The sequence below is a fragment of the Gopherus evgoodei genome, chromosome 1, assembly GCF_007399415.2.
Source record: "Gopherus evgoodei ecotype Sinaloan lineage chromosome 1, rGopEvg1_v1.p, whole genome shotgun sequence".
Taxonomy (NCBI): Eukaryota; Metazoa; Chordata; order Testudines; family Testudinidae; genus Gopherus; species Gopherus evgoodei.
The window spans coordinates 109,814,533-109,830,388 of record NC_044322.1 but is presented as its reverse complement, the minus strand read 5'-3'; the positions used below and the strand labels follow the sequence as shown (position 1 = coordinate 109,830,388).

General features: G+C 42.9%; 1 protein-coding gene across 5 annotated transcripts in view; it reads right to left on the bottom strand.

The window, feature by feature from the left end:
* MCF2L (MCF.2 cell line derived transforming sequence like) overlaps window positions 1-15,152 on the bottom strand; it is a 287,755-nt gene extending 272,603 nt beyond the window's left edge. For all 5 annotated transcript variants that reach the window (XM_030568841.1, XM_030568849.1, XM_030568864.1 and 2 more), the window contains exon 1: window positions 15,084-15,152. The gene's annotated coding sequence lies outside the window, so the exon portion shown is untranslated. The remainder of the gene's footprint in view (window positions 1-15,083) is intronic.
* Between the last annotated feature and the right edge of the window lie 704 nt (window positions 15,153-15,856).

The window sequence follows — 15,856 nt, the reverse complement described above, 5'->3', positions numbered from 1 at the left end:
CAAACTGTAACATCCTAATGGAAAACAATATACAACCTTATAAACAAGTGCATGAAAGCCAAAGATACTTTTAAATATACTTCTACCCCGATATAACGCTGTCCTCAGGAGCCAAAAAAATCTTAACACATTATAGGCAAAACCGTGTTATACTGAACTTGCTTTGATCCACTGGAGTGCGCAGCCCCGCCCACCCCCAGAGCACTGCTTTACAACATTATACCCAGATTTGTGTTATATCCGAGTAGAGGGGTACTTTCAATGTGAGACCAATGCTTATATAAAAATCTCTCGAACAAGGTAGCTTAGATAAAGAAAATGGCCCAGGAATACAAGATTTGCAAAAAGCAAAACTATTTAAATATTTCCTGCAACATGAAAAGGTAAAATGACTGTTACAGATTTGAAAAGTACATGTTAGGAAACAAATTAACTCTGAGAGCATTTTGGTGGTGCGAGGAGGACCAAGGCAGGGAAGAAGAAATGCTATATAAGTAACTTAATAAGTTAAAAGTCTTCTTGTTTCCACTTGTTTTGGCTTCTAACACAGAGTATGGGCCTCTTGAGGCTGCCCTACGCCTGGAAGGGAAGAAGTGGGGGGCAGGGAGAGATGTAAAAGTTAATTCTCTATACAAAAGGTGAGAGCTTTAACTGTGTGATTATGGATGGGAGCGAGATACTCAGGTTTCTGCATTTACAGAAGTAGATGGGTGGAAAAAAATGTGTATTGACCTCAAAGTCATTTGTTCTTGAAATCAAAGATAAATCATTAACTGGGGAATAAAGCTATATTATTTCATATAGGATTTTTAACTTTGCGGGAGACATCTCTTAGTTCCTGAGACTTATAACTGCCAAGTTATTTGTTCATAGTGTGGTAGCAGTGTTGATCCCAGGATATGAGACACAAGGTGGGTGATTAATACCTTTTATTGGACCAAATTTCATTAGTGAAAAAGACAAGTACTCAACCTCCACAGAGCTCTTCATTGAGAAAGTCTAGAAAGAAACAAGGCTCTAGCAAGAGGAAGTTTCCCCTCCATTGTTGGGATGGTGCCAGATTGGTGTGGCCACACTGAATGAATGGTGTGAGCATAACTTGACATGACAAACATGGCTGAATGGCTGCAGAGGATGCTGGGAGCAGGTTCTCTTTTAGCAGAAGCAAAGTTGATAAAGAACTGGCAACATCTGTATGTATGATTGATATTGAACTTACTGGTCCACAAACATGGGTCCATGCAAAAGTAAATATAACAGGCAAAAAGTTCCAGCATGGAGCACAGGTCGACCTGGTTGTAGTGACCTTACAGCAAGAACACCACACAGAGAGCCAGAGTGAATGTGAGATGATCTGCATTTGGAACCATTCCCCTTCTAAAACACTAATTAGGTAAAAATTAGTAGTCACATGCCCATTGGGCATACTTGTAAGACATGTGACTCCTTTGAGGAAAAAGAGTATAAGAATCAAGCAAAGTAAATTACTGTGGTTGGAATTCCTTAAATGGTGCTTGAAGAAGCAATGCTGTTAGATAGAGCAGCCAAAATTCTGCTCTGTGAGCTCGAGTAGACTGTGAACAGAGGGGTCTCAAGGCAATCAAGGCTTGATTCGAAGGAAATCCAAGACAGACCAGAGGGCTACGAACAACAGACCAGGAGGAAAGAAGCAGTCTATAAAATTGGTAACCACCTTCTCGTTTGCCAAGCAGGAACTGTGGGAGGCTAGCACAGGTCCTGATCGTGTATGTTTGTGAAAGAACAGCAGTACTTGTGGCACCTTAGAGACCAACAAATTTATTTGAGCATAAGCTTTCGTGGGTTACAGCCCACTTCATCGGATGCATGTAGTGGAAAATACAGTAGGAAGATATATATATACACACACATAGAGAACATGAAACAATGGGTGTTACCATGCACATTATAAGGAGAGTGATCAGTTAAGGTGAGCTATTATCAGCAGGAGAGAAAAAACTGGTTGCAGTGGTAATGAAAATGGCCCATTTCCAGCAACTGACAAGGAGATGTGAGGAACTGTGGAGGGGAATAAGCATGGGGAAAAGAGGAATGTATAGCTCTTAATGTCTAACACAGGAATTATATGCTTAATATAACCCTTTACCACTTGTGTAATTCCTTTTCAATAAACTGCTGTGTATTGCAGATAATTACTGTGGACCTTTTCCACTGGTATGACAGTAATCCACCGGGAACAAGTAAAGATCAAGCCCCCTGTTGTCAACATCCATCACATTACACCAGCGAAGCCACCTGAGACAGACTTTTCCTATCAGTCTAATAAACACCTTTGGAGATTTAAGTCAATATAGGGCCAAAGAAAATACAGTGAACAAAGCTGCTGGAGACCCAAATAGCTATGCTAAGTAACTCTGGGCAGGTGAACAAGAGGGACGAAGGGACATGTGATGACATCTCCACTCACATTTAGTATGCACTGGACAAGGATGTGACCTATGATTACTGGGGAGGGATAGCTCAGTGGTTTGAGCATTGGCCTGCTAAACCCAGGGTTGTGAATTCAATCCTTGAGGGGGCCACTTAGGGATCTGGGGCAAAAATCAGTACTTGGTCCTGCTAGTGAAGGCAGGGGGCTGGACTTGATGACTCTTTGGGGTCCCTTCCAGCTCTATGAGATAGGTATATTGCCATGTATTCTACACTCCACTTATAGCAAGAAAATATTCATTGATTCTTTTCCTTTAACTTTCTCCATATTTCCAAATGCTGACTTTGCCTGAGAATAAAATTATTATCCAAGAGTATAGATGGTAGTACTGGTACACTTAGGGATTATCTGCATTATATGTGAAAGTGACAATCTTACTGATGTAAAAATAACTGACTCAGCAAGTGTAGCTTGGAATAAAAAGGATTGTTTGTAAATAAAGAATGAAACTAGCAATGTTTTAACCATAAATCCTTCAGGAACAGTCTGAGAAGGATTAAGTATTATCTAATTAGAGTTAATTACTATACTTCACTCACACACACCCCATTCCTACCGAAGCCCTTCTGCTCTAAACACTGTTATAAACTGTATTTTCTCAGTGTATAAAAATGTCATGTTGGCTGCAAATAAAACAAGTCTCCTCTTCTCCCACCCCTGCCTCATTTCTAAATATTATAGGCTTTGGTGTACTTTTAAGTCTACTTTTAAAATAAAAAGCAGAGTGCATGATTTTCTAAGGTGCTGAGCATCCATAGCACCCACTGACTTTAATGGAAGCTGCATATGCTTTGTACCCTGAGAGCAAGAAATAAATACATTTTTAAAAAGCAATAAGCCATTCCCACCAGTAAAAGAATACAAGTAAACGGTTCCTGTCTAGGAGACTTCTACTGGAGTGTGTGCAGCATTACAAGAGCAAGATACACAAAAATGAATATTATGATAAATTAATTTGTATTTAACTTTCTGCAGCTGTTCAAACCATCACAGGCAACAATGAAAACAAGAGACTACACATGCAGAGATAACTATAACATGTAATGCCGGAAGTTTAGCAGAAAATAAATACTACAAAGTGTAACAGCATTTTGTACTTTATTTGTTGATACGGTACTATTCATTGTTTCTCTTGATTATCTCACAAGGTATATTTAAGGAAATATTTCTCCCTAATTTCTTGGCTAATATTTGGAATTTTCTAATCAAGAGAAATTTAAAAAAATCCTTGAGGAGGACACCATCACAGAGCAGAGTTTTTCCTTCTCAAAAGTGAAGTGAAATGCAGTAGGGTTACTGTGATGTTCCCCTCTGGTGTTATCCAGACCGGTGATCTGCTAGGTCACTCCAACCCTGGACCCTGGGAACCAGCCTTACCCTGCTCTGCTGAGAGAACCCCCACTCCTGGGCTGTTCACGCGCAGCCTCTGGCAAGTAAACTGCTCATTGGATTGTGTAACTGAATGACACTAGCCAATATGTCCAGTCCCAGACACAACCCCAGGAACCTCTGTCTTGCAGTATCCAGTTATGCCTCATGGACACTGCAAGCTTATATGAGTTTGTCAGTTTAACTAAGAAATTGATATGTACCAGGCTTGTTATCCCAACGGGAGTCTCTGACATGCTTCAAACCAAATGCACTGCTTCAGGCAGAACAGGGGTTCTCAAACTGGGGGTTGGGACCCCTCAGGGGGTCCCAAGGTTATTACATGGGGTAGGGGTCAGCAACCTCTGGCATGTGGCTCGCCAAAGTAAACACCCGGGCCAGTTTGTTTACCTGCCGCATCAGCAGGTTCGGCCGATCACAGCTCCCACTGGCCGCGGTTCGCCATCCCAGGCCAACGGGAAGCTGTGGCCAGCACATCCCTCACCTGCGCACTTCCCACAGTCCCCATTGGCCTGGGACAGCGAACCGTGGCCAGTGGGAGCCACGATCGGCCGAACCTGCCTATGTGGCAGGTAAACAAACTGGCCCAGCCTGCCAGGGCGCTTATCCTGGCGAGATGCGTGCCATAGGTTGCCGACCCTTGACATGGGGGGGGGTCACAAGCTGTCAGTGTCCACCCAAAACCCCACTTTGCCTCCAACATTTATAATGGTGTTAAATATATAAACAAGTGCTTTTAATTTATAAGTGGGGGGTCACACTCAGAGGCATGCTGTGCAAAAGGGGTCACCAGTACAAAAGTCTGAGAACCACTGAGATAGAATGAATTTATTAACTACAAAGATAGATTTTAAGTGATTAAGTCAAAGCACAACAAGTCGGATATGGTCAAATGAAACAAAAGCAAAACACATTCTAAGCTGATCTTGACACTTCCAGTGTCCTTACAAACTTAGATTCTTCTCACCACAGGCTGTCTGGTTGCCCTTCAGCCAGGCTCTCCCCTTTGATCAGTGCTTCAGTTGATTAGTGGTGATGTCTGCAGACAGAGGGTGACCAGACAGCAAGTTTGAAAAAATCAGGACGGCGATAGGGGGTAATAGGAGCCTATATAAGAAAAAGAACCAAAAAATCGGGACTGTCCCTATAAAATCAGGACATATGATCACCTAGGCAGAAGAGAGAGGAAGAACATGGCAAACATCTCTCCCTTTTATTATATTCTTTCTTCCCTCTTGGGCTTTGCCCCTACCTTCAGAGTCAGGTGACCATTACCTCACTGAAATCCCAAACTGACCAAAGGAAGGTGAAGGGAGAGTCCAACAGATCCCTGGTTGCTGCCTAGGCTAATGTCCTTTGTTCCTGTGAGGCTGGGCTTGTCTCATACATGCCTTATAAGGTGTGAATTGCCCTTCTGCTCTTAGAGAGTTTTTGCCTGGACTTGCTTTAAGCCACAAGGACACGATTTCAGCCTCATAACTATATGCATGAAATTACAACCTATAACATTACTATAACAATGCTCAGTACACCATGAGTCTTCCGAAGAGACACAACATGACAAATTTTGCATTAGATATCACACAATCATATTATAAGGATCAACATGGGGGTACAGGGTGTTCCCCTGAGATACAGAGTGTCACAGTTTCACCTCAGTGATCAGAAATTACTTCATAATATTAGTTTAACCTTCACTTTGGATTTCTTGCCTTTCCTTTTTTTTTTTTTTTTTTTTTTTTAAGGAAAGAAACTTCTAAAGAGATATATATTTACAACCTTAACTTTGCCTTAATGAAGTTGTTTGCCCAGTTCATTTATTTTATTTTAAACAACATAAAATAAGTAAATGTAAACTTAATTTGGGGTTATGGGCTCAGTGACTCAGGAGGCAGAGAAGTTGTACTGGAAGAAAGAACAAACACTGAGACTAAAGGAGATGGAAGTGTGGGCTTCAACAGTTTAGGTGGATGTAGTTCATGGAGGGATAAGTAGCCCTGTTGGAGGGTCACGTGTACACTGGAGAGAGATTTGGGGTGGACTGGAAAGGGCAGAAGGGAGGAAAAAGGACATGCAATTTCTTTGGGACGTTAAAGCTATTATCACGTGCCTGCATCATTCGCTGTGCCATCGGCAGATATGAGGTCCATGAGGGTCATTCCAAAGATACTGAAGTATCCTCAGTCACGTAGTGTTCATAACAGTCTTGGGATTTAGTCAAACCCAGAAAAGTGGCACAAAACTAGATTACCATTTTGGAAAAAAAACTAATTTTCAGCTCAGTACTTACCAGCTGTGATATGTGATTTTTGTTTCATGACACAACGTAATAGAATGAAAATGTTTCCACTTCTCAAAGTTCTGCCTGCCCTCTGAGTTCCTACATACAAATGCTGCCCTGACTTGTCTACTGTTGCAAACAACCCCATTGACTTTAATGTTGTTGCAAATGGGAGAAGTCTGGGCAGAATTTGGAACCATCTGTCAATGTGTCAACGAAGCAACACAATAAAAATTTGGTTCTCGGATCAGTCAAACAATCAGAATATAAATGTCTTCTGACAAGATTACCTACAGATTGTAAGTGGATTCTGTTGCCTGGGAAAGAGATATAGCCAGGGCTTCCAGAAGATGCAATGACAGTGCACCACTACAGCTCACAGAGCTCCTATAGAGCCCTAACCATAAGTCAAGGCTGCTTTTCCCTGGCAGAACCCCAGGAGAAGGGTGCAAACTAGGGATGTAAATACTGGTTAAAAAAGTTAGCCGGTTAAACCATTAAAATTATGTTGTTTAACAGAGATTGCTCTGGCTAGGGTCCTGCCTGGACCAGCCCCAACCTAGGGCTGGGGTCCCTGCAGCCAGCAGGGGTTAGCAGTGAGGTCTGGTTAACCATTCCACCTAGTGCAAACCTGAGGGGCATAGTTGCAAATTGCACCTCCATCTCCGTGTCAAGAAATGTGTGCATCAAGCCCATTGTCTAGAAAGCCAGCCTGCGGCATTTATAATGGATGTGCAGCAAGGTGTGCAATGAATCCAAATATTTTGGGGGTATATGTAACAGATGTTTATTGCAGGAGGTATATGATATATGAAAGCTATATGTCGTATGCTTTGAGGAGAGAAAAGGTGGGTGTGCGCACCTTGGGTTAATGAAGATTGTGCTCAAAGACTTGCACACTGTGGATAGGACACACGAGAGTTCATAATCCTCACCCAAAAAGGTAAAGCTGGTCCAGTCTGTTTTACCCAGACGGTACATGAAATCTGAATGGTCTTTCAGCATGTTAACATAACTCAATGTTCTAATGTCATCAACCTTCATTGGCTGTGACTTTATTAAAGCAAATGTTAAAAAAGTTATATAGTACACAGGTTAAGAAAAGGGTATATGTACATCTGGATATAGTGCTTACAAAGGGTTCAAAAAAGAACTAGATAAATTAATGGAGGAGAGGTCCACCAACGGCTATTACCCAAGATGGGCAGGAATGGTGTCCCTAGCCTCTGTTTGCCAGAAGCTGGGAATGAGCGACAGGGGATGGATCACTTATGTTAATCCATAATATCCCTCCTATTGCAAGCCAACATGCTATTGGATTTCTTTGCTGTTTCATGTTGAACTGATCTATATTGCATGAGTTATTTCACTGATGGCATTTATTTTGTGCATTATTTCTATGTAAGTGCAACATTTTACACTTAAAGTATTAATGTGTCTAATTCCCCTCTGAGCCTACAAACCCAGTAATTCTCACAAATAATTGAGTTTTTACCCAATCTTCAGCAAAGATTTAATAGTACATTGCTGGAACATGGTTTAACAGTACTAACATTCCAATATATATTCCAGTACATTCACTGTTATTTAAAACTATAAAGCATTATAAATAAAACTGAAGTACACTTGTCAAAACAAGTTAATGAACACATGATGCAATATTCTTCACATTCATATTTGTTTGCTTCCTTACAATGGGTCTACAAATCATGATTCTCAATTAGGAAGATTTCATTTACACAAAACAACATAGAAACTATCTGCCTAAATGCAGTATGACATACTACAGATAGATGACTGACTTTTTCATGTAATTCCAATAAAGAATGTAACGCACTTTAGAACTATTAACAAAACAAGGCCAATTAAACTACTGGCAAGTTTTATTTCTTAAGTTCAACCTTCTTCCTAAGGATATTCATTTTACTTTTTGCTCTAAGGGGGGACGGAGGGAAGAGTATATTTTATCTCCAAGGTATATTTAAATTGATTTTAAAAGGTGTAGGATACTTTAAGACTGAAGAGCTTTTTCTCCTTCAGAAGTTTACTGTGATCATCACTTTAATCTAACTACCAGAGATTTCTAGTCCTCCAAGATAAACTTTGACTTTCTATTAAAAAAATCCCCTGTAGAGGATTATTAACCTCCCAATATGATTTTAAGAAGGGAAAGTTAATCTCCGAGCAGTCGCAGCTACAGTGCGAGTAAAATTGAGACCCCACAAGTCTTCAAAGGGGATTAAGATAATCAAGTGTAACTGTGTGTAATAAAAAGCTTCTCTCATGCTAATCTTTTCATCTTTCAGGTAGCCTTGCCTCTTTTTAGTATGAAAATTGACAATATTTATACATTAAAATCATTTCTCTCAGTCTCTTCTCCTACCTAGCCTCCTACCTAGTGAGGACAGCCCCACAAGCGAATTACATGTTTTGCAAATTAATCCAAAACATGACAGTTTAAGACACCTGACAAAGTATTACAAAATTCTGGAGAATAATTTTTTTTAATGCAACATCCACAACACAGGATCATGGACATGCACACTCTGAACTCAGGGAAACCCATTTGTACAGTGTGTATGCTAGGAAAATAATTTGCTTGTGAACAACTGAAAATATGAGGTCAAATCATGCATCATTTTACAGTCTCAAACTGACTACACACAATGTGACTAAGTACAGTCCGCTTAGAGCACAAGGCAAGGGAAACATAAGGGATCAGCATTGTCATGCAGGTAGGAGATGCAAAACTGCTCAGGTGACAGTGAATTTATGTAAATGAGTTGCCCACTTCCCAAAGAGCCTTACATGAATTTGACCCTAGCTCCCTCACAAGCTTGATCCCTAGATTTGGAAATATTTTCTTCATGGCACCAGCAGAGGGGAAAAAAATCAGGGCCCCTTAGTTAAAAAGGAGATTTGACCGATGTGTAAATGAGAGGTGGCTGCTCAAGGAGAGAGCTTGCCCTCAAGATCTGTGTTAATTTTCATTCTTGTAGAACCCATGTGGGTCTTGTGGCACTCACACAAGTGAACCACAGAAGCAGCTTGGACTTGGACTGGCATATACCAATTAAATTGTTGGGTATGCCAAATATTTATACTTACCTTTAGAGCATTAACAACAAACCTAATGTGCTATGCCCCCACTGCTCAAATGCCCTGTCTCCTACCAAAAAAATATTCACTTTCCATGGACCTAGCTTGCATAGATCTTTAAGAAATGCTTAAATACATCGACAGACACTAGAATAGCACCATGCTGCATCCTGCCATGCAGAACTATTCTAAAAATTTAAGAAACTATGGGAAGTATAATTTCCCCACCCAGCCCACGAAGACACTTAGTCCAGTATAAGAGTATCTTATTTTAGCTTAACTTAAACCCATTCCCAAAGACATAAGCTAAATTGACAAAACCTGCTGTTGCACCAGAATAGATGTGCCTAAATGGGGTTTATACTAGTATAAATAAATTGTAAGTATAGGGCTTGTCCTCATAGGAAAGTTGTGTGCTAAGTTGTGAATTTACTGTGCAATTTCCTAACATTAACAAAGGTTACCTGCATACACTGAGTGGAGTATGCTGCTTGTACCCACCCTAAAACATTAGAGAAGGGGCACCAAATTAATTTCTTGGAGAAGATCAAATTCCATCTTTAACTATGGTTCAGGATTGTGGTATACTTTACGGACTACCTGCTAACCACAACCCATAAACAGAACTTCCACTGATGCCAATGGGAGATTTGCAGAAAGACCTAGTTACATAATAACTAAACTTAGTAATGATTTCCTCAGTATTGTCACATACATCTGTGACTCTAAGAGCACCCCAATGCCAGAGGGCAAGGGCTCCCTGGTATGTAGCAGTGAGTCTCAGCTGACCTGACTAGCTTACTGTTGTCTTGTAATATTTCATTGGAAAATTGGTAACAGACTAGTAATTAATACTATAATGTGATGTATCTATGGGCCATGTATAAATAATTATAGATATTTGCTGGAAATATGATCCTCAAATGTGTTTGGCAGACTGTGCATAAGCCCAACTGGTCCTAGACAAAGGAATTTTATTTTTTTCAGGCTTGACTGTGTCTCCAATGTAAATAAAACAAGGTGTTAGGAACCATTAGGAAAGAGATAGATAAGACAGAAAATTTCATAATGCCACTATATAAGCTCATGGTAAGACCATGAGTACTGCATGCAATTCTATTCATCCCATCAGAAAAAAAGATTAGAATTGGAAAAAGTACAGAGAAAAGCAACAAAAATGGTTAAGGGTATGGAACAGCTTCCATATGAGGAGAGATTAAAAAGACCAGGACTGCTCAGTTTAGAAAAGAGACAACAAGGGGGTATATGATAGAGATCTATAAAAATCATGAATGATGTGGAGAAAGTGAATAAGGAAGTACGATTTACCCTTTCACATAAACACGTGAAAGAGGCGTCACCCGATGAAATTAATAATCAGCAGCTTTAAAACAAACATAAGGAAGTACTTCTTCATACAATGCACAATCAACTTACGGAACTCCTAGCCAGCGATGTTCTGAAGATCAAATGTATAACAGGGTTAAAAAAAAGAACTAGATAAGTTCATGGAGGATAGGTCCATCAACAGCTATTAGCCAAGATGATCAGGGATGCAAATGCATGCTCTGTGTCAGGAGTCTCCAAAACTGACTGCTAGCAGCTGGGAGTGGATGATGGGATGGATCACTCAATGAATGCTCTGTTCAGTCCATTCCCTCTGACACCTTCTTGCCTCTGTGTCTCTTCGCTGTCTCCAAATTGAATAACTTCTGTGAGAGTCCAGTGAGAGGGACTGAACACTTCAGAGGAAACAGTTTGGGGGAAACTTGGGTCTGGAAGGGCTTTTGGGGCCACCCGGCAAGGAGTAACCAAGGATGAGGCCATTGCGTTCTGAGCCAAAGCTGCACACCATAGAAGCAGCCGGGGTTACATGGCAGGTAGTGACATAATACCTTACTGATCTGGGTGAACCCCCAAAGCATCACATCCTCCTCACTCATTGGGAAAATGAGTTTCCCCCTTTAAGAGGGCTGCTTTTTTCAGCCCATTGTTTCCTCTTTATTCCTCATCCTCCTTTTTGATTCCTTCCCATCTTGGTCTCCTTTCTTCCTCTATTTTATTCTCTGCAACTCTGCCCAATTCCCACTTCACAGATTTCACTCCTACTTCCTTTCACCCACAAAAATCTATTAGCAATAAAATAGTTTGCACTAATACATATATATCATCATTAGGTTTTAGAATCTACACCCCAATGAGATTAAAGAGGAAGACAGTTTAAACCAGTGGTGGGCAACCTGCGGGCCTCACGTGGCCCCTCAGGGTAATCCACTGGCAGACCACAAGACAGTTTATTTACATTGACCACCCGCAGCTCCCAGTGACCATGGTTCACTGTTTCTGGCCAGTGGTAGCTGCAGGCAGCAGCGCCTGCAGACAGTCAATGTAAACAAACTGTCTTGCAGCCTGTCAGTGGATTACCCTGACGGACCACCTGTGGAAGGTAGGCCTCAGGTTGCCCACCATTGGTTTAAACCTCTCCAAGTCTTTCTTTAAAACTGTCTGTAGACTCAGGAAGATAAACACTATCATATTACACTTGGTTCACATTTTGGACATTATCTTGACAACAAGGAGGCTTAGAAAATTACTTCTTATTTTAAATAGTAAACATTAATACTGCAGAATTTGAATTGCTATGCAGATCAATTAAGTAAATCAAGTGGGTTGGTTGGTTGACACTCTTGTCTGAAACACTGATAAGTCTCCAGATAGGAGTTATAATTTGTCATAAGAACACCTCTACCAATAGCGCATTATTCTTATGTAAAAGATATGACAAACATAATACCCAAAATAGGATGTTGCCAATATTCTATACACAGTTTTGTTTCACCCAGGCTCACCAATGGCTAAGTATGTGAATCCTAAAAACCAGACTAGATTACCTTCAGTTTAGAACATAGAGCAAGGGTAACCAATTATTTTTCATTAAAGTCCAAATTTCTAGGTTGAGGCCGAATCCCAAGAAAATAATAGAACAGCAGCAGCAACAATAATAAGTAAATAAAAGATTTTGTGATACATTCAAAACGATCTGGCAGTCTGGATTTGCCTGTGGTCTGCCTAGTGAATACCCTGATGTAAAATGTATTCTGCTTTCCTTAATGTTAATGTATTCGCATGATTTAATCACTGGTATTTTACTTATTGTGGAGATGATATAATTAGCTTGAAAAATTAAGTTTGAATGTCAGGGACCCTCCTCTGCATAAAGTTCATTTGACAGCATCCAACTGCTGTAGCAGGATCAAAGGAAAATATGCACTCTGCTCCTTTCGGAAGAAATCAGTTAGCTGATTTCTGATCTGCTTGTTTTTTTCAATTCAATTAATTAACTGAATATTGAACACTTTGTTTACGAAACCTGTGTAGATTTAATAGGCAGGTTCTATTACCTTGTAACAGATGGTAATTGACAACACTTTTTCAGCATTAAAATAGAACTACAGAAATTACTTAAAAACATTTAGGAAAATTAACATTTCAAATTAGTAAGTTTACAATATTACAGCATAGTATGGGGTGGCCAAACTTACTGATCCTCTGAGCTGCATACAATCTTCAGAAGTTTGAGTGTTGCTGGGTGGCACCTGCCGGGGCACGGAGCTTCTGCCCTAATGCCCCCCTGCAAGGCTAAAGCCCCAAAACCATGCTCCCCACAGGGCAGAAGCCACAAGCCCTGCCACTTCCCTCTTCCCAGGGCTGGCGCTTCCATTTAGGCGACCTAGGCGGTCGCCTAGGGCACTAGGACTTGTGGGGGGGGGGGGGGGGGCGCGGCATTTTGCCACCCTCGGCAGCAGGGGGTCCTTCCATGCTCCGGGTCTTCAGTGGCAACTGTGGCGGGTCCTTCACTCGCTCTGGGACCCGCCGCCAAAGTGCTCCAAAGACCGGGAGTGCAGAAGGACCCCCACCTAGGGCACCAAAAACCCTGGCGCCACTCCTGCCTCTTCCCCCACACCCCGGCCCCGTAGGAGGAGAAAGGAGGTGCGGGATGGCTCCACAAACTGCACTTCAACTGTAAAAGATGCATGTGGCTCACAAGCCACAGTTTGGCCGTGCCTGGCCTAGTATCTCCTGTAGGTCTCCCTCCTCCCCCAGCTACTCACATATGCAACTTCCTTCAGTGTTGCATAGGTGGGCCCTTCTTCCACCAAAGATACAGAAGTCAATAAAAAAAGGTTCTACGGATGCTCAGTTGTTCTTGGACAGTAGATTCTTGAGTCAGTAAAGCATGCCAATTCAGGAAGAACACAAGCATATTCTTAAAGTTATACATGAGGTTAAAACTCAATTAAATAAACAAGATTTAAGCCAGTGCGCATGTATGTTCCTGAATTGTGAATTAAATCAATAGCAGTTGGTTTTGTCTTTTAATACAGTATTTGACATTAGCAATGTATTTTGTTTGTCATGAGTTATTCTTTATACATACCCTGATCCTGCAAACAGCCATGTGATTAATCTTAGGTATTCAAATACTTCCCAGTAGTCAGCCCCAACCATTCAAAAGATTCATAAGATTGACTTAAAAACTATGAGATTGTGTTTAAATAATAAATGTTGGGTTCTATTTACCTTAATAGTTCACATTTTCAACCTTTCCTCTGCAATAAGGGCTAGAAATTTACTTAAAAAATAAATAAAAACTGAGATTATCACATAACTTTATAAACCTAATGAATCCAGAGACTGGGGCTTTAAGACAAAAACCAAATGTTGCAAGAGTTGGCAATGCTGATTCCACTGAACCCACTGGCAATGCAGTACTTTCATTCAGGTATATTTTACTTTCAGGATTGGGGCCTTAAAAGAGATACTGTTAGATCTATATAGGCCCAAAGTTTAGGACTTGCAAATCTTCTGCAACACCTAACAGGTGAAATGTTTCTATTTTTAAAAAACATATCAGTAAAAAGGTGTTTTTAAACATATCTTTCCCTGTAGTCTTTGGGTTGTAAATAACCCTTTTCCTAAATAGAAACCAGAATGAAACACTCATTAGAAAAGGGCTACAAACAAAAGGAAGCCTGGCTAATCCATTTTGAAAGTCCAAACTGAAACTGAGTGAAATATAAAATGCAAACAGCTAGCACAAGCAGAAAAAAAAAAGTGACATCTCTATATCTAGACAGATTTCTATTTCACATTTAATAATATCAGGTATTATTAGCAACACCATGAGGGAGATTTTTTGAATATTAATCTAAGTGTCCCTTGATGTGAAAAATTCTTTGTTCAACTATGGAAAAAACAATACCCAGCTTGTTTTTTCCTAGCACTCTCACTCATTTCTAACGCAGCCTGAAAAGAAGACACCCTGCAATATCGATCAGATTTACCCGGGTTGGACAATCGGGTGGCAGATTTTTCCCAGCAGCCGGGAACTATCCCCGCACTTCTGCTTTAACCCCCACCACGACCGGAGATGAAGCGCTGGTCCCAGCCCTGACCCCAAGCGACAACTCAGACCGGGCAGCTCCATCCGGGGGCAGGCGGAGCGCCCTTAGCCCCGAAAGGGGCAGCGCGGGCCGGGCTGGGGCACTTGCAGGCTTCTGCCGCGCTCCCAGGGGAATGAACGGGCCGGACTCAGGCAAGAGACCTCGGCGAGCGGTGCGGCTCCTCTCACCTCGCGCCCCCGCCGCGAGCCCCCAGCAGCCTCCACATCCCTGCAGCGGCTGCTCCTGCCCCACGGAGGGGAGCCAAGGGCGGGGCTTTAACCCCCCCACCCCAGGCTGCTCTGTGCGGCCACAAGCGGGGGGGGGCTCCGCTGTTTGCCCCCCCCGGGGACCAGCCCCAAGTCCGGCACATGAGGAGGGGGCGCGCCCCGAGCACACTCACCTGGGAGCGCTGCTAGTGCCGCTGCCGGGGGCTGAGCGCCGAGCACAACCCCGCCCGCCAGGCTCCGCGTCCCCCTGCGCCCGCGGCTTGTGTCAGCGCTTTGCCTTTGCAGGCGGCAGCGGGCAGGCGCCCCCAGTGCCGCAGGGAGGAGAAATGAGCGCGGCTCTCGGCCGCCCAGGCGGGGCGTGGTGGGCGGGGGCAGCAACTCCGCCCCCTACCGCCCCTCGCCGCAGGGGGTGGCCGGCGCGCTCCTTTGTTCTCGGGGTGGGAGCAGCCCCGAGCTGGAGCACCGCAGCGGCTGCCGCGTCCGCCCCGCCCACCCCCGCCTTGGGCACTCTCCAGCCGGCCCGTTGCTCGGGCACTTGCTGTGGGTAGCAGCTGGCGCACCTGGGCCAGTCCTTTAACGCAGCCGCCTCCAGTGGCGGGGCTGGGCTCCCTTGGTGACAGGAATAAGAACAATGCAAAGGAACATGAGCTGCCGTCCGCCCTCCAAGGGTCTTAGGGCCCTTCCCAGCACTGCCGTGGGGCGGACCCATGGGGAGCGGGACTGAGGCGAGGGAGGGTTCTCCCGCTTGCTTGAGGTCACGCAGCCAGCCCGGACCGAGCTCGCCGGGAATAGGTCCCAGGCTTCTGTTCGCAACCTTGGACACCCCCCCAGCCTGCGCCCTGGTTGCCAGAGTAGTCTGTCCACTTCAGCCACCCACGCGGCGCTGAGCTGAGAATCGCCCCAGCTTCTCCTTCCTTACACAAAAGAGCTTAGTTCAGTGCAAACT